The sequence below is a fragment of the Macaca nemestrina genome, chromosome 7 (assembly GCF_043159975.1).
Source record: "Macaca nemestrina isolate mMacNem1 chromosome 7, mMacNem.hap1, whole genome shotgun sequence".
Taxonomy (NCBI): Eukaryota; Metazoa; Chordata; class Mammalia; order Primates; family Cercopithecidae; genus Macaca; species Macaca nemestrina.
Window position 1 is genome coordinate 78,705,893 of NC_092131.1, and position 9,270 is coordinate 78,715,162.

The window sequence follows — 9,270 nt, forward strand, 5'->3', positions numbered from 1 at the left end:
AGAAGAAAATAGTGTAGAATACATGATTTTTACTTTTTTCATTTTTGGAACACTATTTAAAAATATAGTTTAATATTTTCTCCTGAATATTCACAATTTGACATGTATTTTATCGACTCTTAACTCACCGAAGAAAACATAGGCATATTATTTTCAAAGGTGTATGTATTCACATCCGTATGTATCCCTATAGTACATTTTAAAGACAGCTCCAATTAGGAATTTTTAATTCTACTTCTTACTGTTATCTACTTTGTTTTTAAATGATATACACTTATTCAGATTGAAATTGTCAATCTCTTCAAACACTTTTAGCTTATTTTCTCTGGATTTTACATTTTAGTATATTTGTAAAAAATAACTAAAGATTTAAAGAAATTAATTCACTAATCAAGCCTGTCCACTTCACATTTTGTAGAGATAAATTAGCACACTGTTTCGGAACTCAGTATCATCTGTTTTTAAATCTTTAATATTAATATTAAAAATAAACTTCCTTTGGTGTTTTCCAGCTCTACGCAGATATTTAAATGGTTTTAAATAAAAACTTTCTATTTGCTGTTAATTTGGATGTCTTTTAAAATTAATTCCTTAACTTTCTCTGATGTCTGACAATCTTTTAGACTTTGGAAATCTTTGATTAGGAAGTATATGTTAAAATAGTCAGTCATTAATTCCACATCAACTTGTTGGTTTGTATCTTCCACCAACACTAAAAAAAAAAAAAAAAAAAAAAAAAAAAAAAAAAATTGAAGGGAATTAAAACTTTACAATTTAAAAAATAGGAACATCTACCTCCAATGTACACCCGACATTGTTTTCTTTTGTTTTGTTTTTAGACAGAGTCTCACACTGCCACCAGGGCTGGAGTGCAATGGCGCAATCTCTGCTCACTGCAACCTCCGCCTCCTGGGTTCAAGCGATTCTCCTGCCTCAGCCTCCTAAATAGCTGGGATTACAGGTGCCTGCCACCATGCCTGGGTAATTTTTTTTTATATATATATGTGTGTGTGTGTGTATGTGTGTATATATATATGTATGTATATATATATTTAGTAGATACTGGCTTTCGCTATTTTGGCCAGGCTGGTCTCGAACTCCTGAGACCTTGTGATCTGCCCGTGTCGGCCTCCCAAAGTGCTGAGATTACAGGCATGAGCCGCTGCGCCCGGCCCGTACACCCTGAATTCCAAAAGCATATTTGACTCTTAGGAAGACTCAAGCTCCATACTAAATGCAATAGAATCTAACTGAGGGTTCTGTAGAGGGTTGATAGGTAGCAGGTTGTGAATGCCACAGCTTTACTGCACTGGCATGATGTAAAACATTATCAAAAATCTATTATTGATATGAGTTTTAAAATTGTAATCAAGTTACCTCCCTTTCTGACCATTTTATACTTAGTTAACAAATATAAATAATAAATTAAATATAATAATAGTAATAAATGCAATAAAATCCCCCATAGCCTCTAACTGGGTGTACTTTACTGGCTTAACACTGTGTAGGAATTTTTCTTTTTTTCCTAACAAACATACTTTTTCCAGCTTTATTGGGGCACAACTGACAAATAAAAATTATACATATTTGGCCAGGCTCGGGGGCGCACGCCTGTAATGCCAACACTTTGGGAGGCAGAGGTGGGCAGATCACGAGGTCAGGAGTACAAGACCAGCCTGACCAACATGGTGAAACCCTGTCTTTACTAAAAGTACAAAAATTAGCCAGGCATGGTGGTGCATGCCTGTAATCCCAGCTACTCAGGAGGCTGAGGCAGGAGAATTGCTGGAACCCAGGAGGCGGAGGTTGTAGTGAGCCGAGACCGCACCATTGCACTCCAGCCTGGGTTATAGAGAGAGACTCCCTCTCAAAAAACAAACAAACAAACAAAACCAAATATATACACACACACACACACACATATATATACACATACACACATATACACACACACACATATAAGGTGAACATGATATTTTGGTATACAGTATGTGTATATTGTGAAATGATTACTATATTCAAACTAATTAACCTATCTATCACCTTACATAGTTGCTTTTTAGTGTGATGAGGATACTTTAGAGCTACTGTCAGGAAATTTCAAGAATTTCTTAATTACTTTACTAAATTGGCTTTCCCTCAAAATTTGAAGAAAATTTTAAATTATGAATATTTTTAGGAAACACAAGTAAAATGTATTATAGAAAAATAACTTGTATTTTCACTATCAAGATTTACATTGACTTTTTAACTCATAGGATGAGTCATTATGAAAGAAGTAGATTTAAAAATTATTTTTTGACTGGGCAAGGTGGCTCATGCCTGTAATCTCAGAACTTTGGGAGGCCCAGGCGAGTAGATCACGAGGTCAAGAGATTGAGACCATCTTGGCCAACCTGGTGAAGCCCAGTCTTTACTAAAAATAAAAATATTAGCTGGGCTTGGTGGTGTGTGCCTGTAGTCCTAGCTACTTGGGAGGCTGAGGCAGGAGAATTGCTTGAACCCAGGAGGCGGAGGTTGCAGTGAGCCGAGATCCAGTCACTGCACTCCAGCCTAGGTGATAGAGCAAGACTCCATCTATATATATATATATAAAATAATGAACAATTATTTTTACTTTACAAAGGCCATATAAAAGAGTCAAAGACAGCGGACACGGTGGCTCACATCTGTAATCCCAGCACTTTGGGAGGCCACGGCGGGCAGATCACCTGAGGTCAGGAGTTGGAGACCAGCCTGACCAACATGGAGAAATACCGTCTCTACTAAAAATACAAAATTAGCCAGACATGGTGGCGCATGCCTGTAATCCCAGCTACTAGGGAGGCTGAGTCAGGAGAATTGCTTGAACCCAGGAGGCAGAGGTTGTGGTAAGCCAAGATCGGCCATTGCACTCCAGCCTGGGCAACAAGAGTGAAACTCTGTCTCAAAAAAAAAAAAAAAAAAAGTCATAAAAATTACTAGTATTTGCTCATATTGAAAAGGTTGGGTGATTAATAAAGTACAGAGTTTATGAAGAAGAATGCAAAATTTTGGAGAAGAAATTATGGAAATAAGTATTTGATTGCTTGTCCTTAATTTTCAAAATTTTGATTTAGGTCTATTTTAAATTAAAAAATAGAAAGATCTAAATATAGACATGGAGACAGAGAGCTAGATGCTTGAATTTTAAGTTATGACTGATGTTGACATAGAGTAAAATTTTATTGATTTAAATTTCTCTTTATTTTTCTCTTAAGGGGAATATTGCTCTTTCTGTGTTATTAGAACATTCTAGAGAGGTGATGGATGAGTGCTTGTTGTGTGTTAGGACTCATTATTAGCAGTATCTTTTCATAAACATGTATTTCATTTTGTTTTACCAAATCCAAATCCTTCTGTCAGTAGTACCAGCTATCGCTAAATTGAGACAAATATGTTATTCAACCCTAGACTCTGGAAGCTAAGTAACTAATTTTTAAGATGATTGATTACTACAGAATCTAAATTTTTGCCCAAATTATGTTTTTATGAAGGTTTTCTCAAAATAAATGTTCTAGGATAAACCTCAGAGGAAAGACAAAACTCATGCAGAAGTTATTTTTTCTATATTGTTATAAAACAATAATTTAAAAATTATGTAATTTGGTAGAATAATTCTTATAACATTATTAGACAAAATATTTTCAATATTGATAACGTCTCACAATAAATGTTTCTGAAAAGTTATTATAAAATCTATATAGAGGTATCACAATAACTCATTGAGCTATAAAGTACTAATACAATTTTTGATATCAAATTCTAGTTTTTAAATTACTGACTCTTTCAAAACTTTCTTGATTCCTAAGTCACATCTTCCATTTTCTGTCTATTTGCATTGCTAAAGTTTAATTTATGCCAAGCACTAAGTACTTTGCATGTATTAACTAATTTATAGTTCTGATACTCTGTAACTTATGTACAATTATCATCCCCTTTTGCAGATGAGGATATTGAAAACAGGTGAATAACTTGCCACATTTGGGGACCCAGAAAGTTATCCCTTACAACTGCTAGCATCGTATTTTCTAGTTTAAAGACAAGGCCAGCCTCATCGCTTATATTAAGGAATGGAGAATTTTATGGCATAATCCACTCACCAAATCCTTCTGTCAGTAGTCCTAATAAGTAACAGTTATTGATATTTTCTAAAGTGCCACTGTGTATAAGTCTTAGAGCGAAGTCCTGGAAGGATGCATAGATAGACTGTCCTTAAAGAAATCTAGACACTTAAAGAGAAGCGAGATGTGTTCACCAATAGAGATACGAGCAAAATGTTGTGATAACACAGAGAAAATTAAAAAAAATTAATCTGAGATGGTTGTGAGGAGAGAAAAAAAGCAATCAATGTTAAGAGGGTCTGGCATAAAAATTGAGATAACGTGCATATTTGACATCAATCAGAGCATTTTTTTAAAACAAGAAAAGTAGAGCAAGAATAAGAAATATAAACATTTATGTTAATTAAATTCTTATTTATCTTCCAAAGGACAAGGGTCAATGAAACTAAAGATAGTTCCTTTCCCTGTCCTTGAGTACACTCACATAAATACCCAAAGAGAAATAAAAATTGCCGTTACTTAAGATGAGCCAGGGCATTCATCTTTTTAGGTTAATTCACAGGACAGGGACAAGCTGCAAACCATCAGGTAGAGTGGGTGAGGCATTTCTAGTATACAGACAAGACCTGTGGAGAATCTCCAGCCTGTAGGACACTCAGATGTCAAACTGAAGGGGTAGAAGTTCACTTGAAGTCCAAAGAGCGGAGCATAACTACTTTCTGCTTTGTTAGGGTGTGGAAGGTGGTTTGCTGAAGTAATAAGTCTAGAGGTCGTTAGTCCCATTCCTTCCAGTTTTGTGTATATGATGATAGTAAATTAAATTTAAAACTTATTATTACAGATCCTCTTTGAAGTAGTGTTTGTGGTTTTTTAAAATAACTTCGGCATTAGCCTCCAGAAAAATAATGTAAGTTTTTTTTACCTTAACTTTGAGAAAGATGTTTTTTAATAAAACTTAAAAAAAAAATCATCTATTTACTTTCCGAATGGATTGAGGAAAACTTATTTAAAAAGATGTGTACACAAAAAAGCTTATTTATTTATTTATTATGAGTAAGGGCACCAGGACCAACAATCACCAGTGATATGGTTTGGATCTGTGTCGCCGCCCAAATTTCATGTTGAATTGTAATCCCCAATGTTGAAGTTGGGGCCTGCTGGGAGGTGATTGGGTCATGGGAGTGGATTTCCCCATTTGTGCTGTTCTCACGATAGTGAGTGAGTTCTTATGAGATCTGGTTGTTTAAAAGCATGTAGTACGTCTCCCCTCTCTTGGTCTTACTCCTGCTCCAGACATGTAAGAAGAGCCTGCTTCTCCTTTGCCTTCCGCCTTGAATGTAAGGTTCCTGAAACCTTCCCAGAAGCTGAACAGAAGCTGCTATGCTTCCTGTACAGCTTGCAGAACCATGAGCTAATTAAACCTCTTTTCTTATAAATTACCCAGTCTCAGGTATTTATAGCAGTGTGAGAATGGACTAATTAACAACCAGCTATCAACCTACCAAAAAGTTACACTTCCAAAATTCCTTGATGTCAGTTCTGCACTAAGAGCAATCAAGTTGCCCTGCATGTATCACTCACAACAGCAGCTTTTTTGGTTTTTTTTCAAAAAACCTTTTAGAATATAGAAAAAAAATGTTTTTTTTTTGAAGTCGAAAATATATGATTACAGTAGCAAATATATTAACTGTGATTAAACCCACACATAGAAATTCCTGGTAGCCAGTAACAAGGTAAACAGGATGGATTTTATAACTCCTATAATCTTGTAAAACATATGGATTACTTTTTCAAAGGAAAAAAATTATGTGTAAGCGACATTGAACAAAATATGTAGATGGTACCCAGTGATAGTTTTATATGGTTTGTCCTATAAAGACTCTAGATAAAAATCAAGGACATCACATCAAAATTCTAATACTTGCAAATTATTTGCAATATTTTTACTTGTCATTTTTTTGGTAAATAATTTGCAAACCATTTACTTAGGAAATCTATTATCGTGGGAGGCTTAGTGAATGTGGCCCAAGTTTACAGCTTTCTGGTTTAATTTGCTGTGAGGTAGTTCTTAGTCTGTCGGACAAACTACTCATACACTCCTCTAAATATTATATTTTCTACCACTTAGAGCTTTTGAAGGGAAACTAGATAGGAGAATGTGTTTACATCACTAATAAAACACGGTTTGCATGTAAGTTCTGGTTTAGGAATTAAAAATGTCTAGCTTGCAAAGGTTTATTGTAGCAGTATAAAGTGCAGCTGTAGAGACAAAATGCCAAGGTTCAAATGCAAGATTCGCGGCCGGGCGCGGTGGCTCAAGCCTGTAATCCCAGCACTTTGGGAGGCCGAGACGGGCGGATCACGAGGTCAGGAGATCGAGACCATCCTGGCTAACACGGTGAAACCCCGTCTCTACTAAAAAATACAAAAAAACTAGCCGGGCGAGGTGGCGGGCGCCTGTAGTCCCAGCTACTGGGGAGGCTGAGGCAGGAGAATGGCGTAAACCCGGGAGGCGGAGCTTGCAGTGAGCTGAGATCCGGCCACTGCACTCCAGCCTGGGCGACAGAGCCAGACTCCATCTCAAACAAACAAACAAACAAAAAAAACCAAATGCAAGATTCGCCCTGTTTTTAGTTGCAGTACTTTAGCGCCTATGCATCCTCTTCTATAAAATGGAGGTGATACTAGAGACAACTATAAGTTCTAGGCAATGATTAAATGCATATATCACACCTAATCAGTGCCGTCTAATTGAGTGCTTTTATTGTCTCAGATGAGATAAGTTTCACATGCTGTTATGACATGAGTCAGACTGAATTCTTCTTGTAGAGAGGAGCTCCCTCCTGTACAGAGGTGAGTAAAAGCCCTCAGGGCTTATCTTTTCCTTTAAGAAGCAGCTTGTGAGCTTATCAAATTCCTGAAGATGCATTTGAATAAAAGTATAATTACACATCAAAGTATAGGACAGAAATAATTTTACACTGACACTTTCAGGGTAAGCCATCTACCTCAGCCAGGAGGGAACTATAGTTTGGAAATATTTGACTTTAAATTGTATCAAAATTACCAGCTAAACTAGCAAAAGTTAGTCATTTAATCCATTTCTAGAAACTTTAAAGAAATTGATGTACCGGAGTAGGTAGTTTAATTTAGGAAACACCAATCTGAGGTTTGGCAGAGTTGATATCAGAAATGTTTGAGTTAGCTGTCACAGAACCAATGACATGTGTATATAAACACACATGCATTGTGTATATAGATACACACGTATTGGTATATATTTATGTGTGTGTGTATATACGTGTATATATGTGCCAAATATATATCTATATATCTATATCTATATCTCTAGATATATATGTACATGTGTGGGTGTGCATGCGTGCATGTATGTATGGAGATTTATCACATAAATTAACTCACACAGTTATAGAGACCAAGAATTATTATGATCTGCTGTCTGCAAGCTAGAAAGTTGGTGGTATAATTCGTTCTAAGTGTGAAGGCCTGAGAACTGGGGGCCAATGGTATAAGTCCTGGCCTGAGTCCAAAAGCTCAGGAGCTTGGAACACTGATATCTGAAGGGAGGAGAATATGGATGTCTCATCTTAAGCAGAGAGAGCAAATTTGTCCTTCCTCCACATTTTCTTCTATTTGGGACCACAGTGGACTGGATGATGCCCACCCACACTGGTGAGAAAGGATCTTTTTTACTCAGTCTGCTGATTTAAATGTTAATCTCTTCTGGAAACACCATCACAAACACATCCAGAAATAATGTTTTACCAGCTGTCTGGGCATCCCTTAGTACAGTTATGTTGATATATAAAATTAACCCTCACAGCTATAACAAGGCAAGAGCTTGTGAAATCTAAAGATTCAAAGAGCCAGGGAAAGGGTAATTAAGCCTATTTTATGACCTTTCAGTGGGGCTACTTAAAGCATTTCAGGAATATAGGAATGGGTCTCATTGTAAACATGGCTTAGGTGAGAAAAGATGCAATACCACTGAACATAGAGTACCTCTGTATATTTCCTAGTAGGTCCACTGGAGAACCCAGTCACTCAGCAGATCCTTCTCTTCTTTCTTTCTGGACTGAACTGCTCATAAAACTGAGGGGCACAATAATTAACTAATAAGCACTGTCATGGGTAGATTTTTTAATTATCTGATATAATCTCCTTTCTGAAATTGCCTGCTGTGACCTAATTAACAATAAGAAGAAAATCATTATATCTCTGGATACCTGTTTACTAAGCATGGATTTTTAATGATTGCCATGTTTTATCTGTCTTTAATTTGAGTCAACCCATTGGACCTAGAACATATTCAAAAGCTATTCTCAGGCACTAGGATCCAAAGGAATTCAGTAAGTATTAACTATTATTTGAGTTTGATTGAGAGGAACTAAGGAAAATTCTAAATCATCTATTGAAAGATTCTTTGAATATGATAAATAATTTGATGTTTAAACAAGAAGGACTTTGGGTGGATGGCAGCAGGAAGAGTGGAGTAAGGAACTCCAAAAATTCACTCCTGCATCAAGGAATAAAAACATGAGCAAAAATGGTCTAAATATCTTTTTTAGAACTCTGGAAATTACCTAAAGACTTGCAACGATCCAAGACACATCTATTAAAGAAAAATGGCTGAATCTGGGTAAGAACAGCAAACTTTGTGGTATTTTAATTTATCCTAATTCTACCCCTGTTTCTCCAGCTCTGCACTAGCCTTGCAAACCAGCAGCCCCAAAATCACAATGAAAACAGGGCATTCAGCAGTCACCAGAAGGGTCACAATGGGTTGATGCCTTTTCAAAACTCCATTCTCAGAGAATTGTCATCATTTGACTTATCTTGCTGTTCTCTGAAACTCTCTACTTGTGGGAAGGGTTTGTCTATATGTGAGGCAACTCAGAAATCACTCTGAACAAAGCACTTTTTTCCCCTGGGAGAAAACTATCAGTTGCAATTATTTGATATCACCTCTGTCTGAGGCAGCAATAACAGTTGGAGCAAACAAGAAGCTTGCCAAAGAAACAGCTAGAGATGAGATGTCTGTAGAGCACTTTGAAAAGCTTCTACAAATTCCTGGGAATCTAGGATTCCACAAGAGTACGTATATGCCCAGGAAACACCTAAAAAGGCCCTAACCTCTCATCTCTGGCTGATCCTGAGGCTCTGTTAA

General features: G+C 36.5%; 1 non-coding gene across 1 annotated transcript; it reads right to left on the reverse strand.

The window, feature by feature from the left end:
* Positions 1-5,545: 5,545 nt before the first annotated feature.
* LOC112425984 (U11 spliceosomal RNA) lies at positions 5,546-5,679 on the reverse strand. The gene has a single exon (XR_003017216.1). It is a non-coding gene; the product is annotated as a U11 spliceosomal RNA (small nuclear RNA).
* Positions 5,680-9,270: the final 3,591 nt, after the last annotated feature.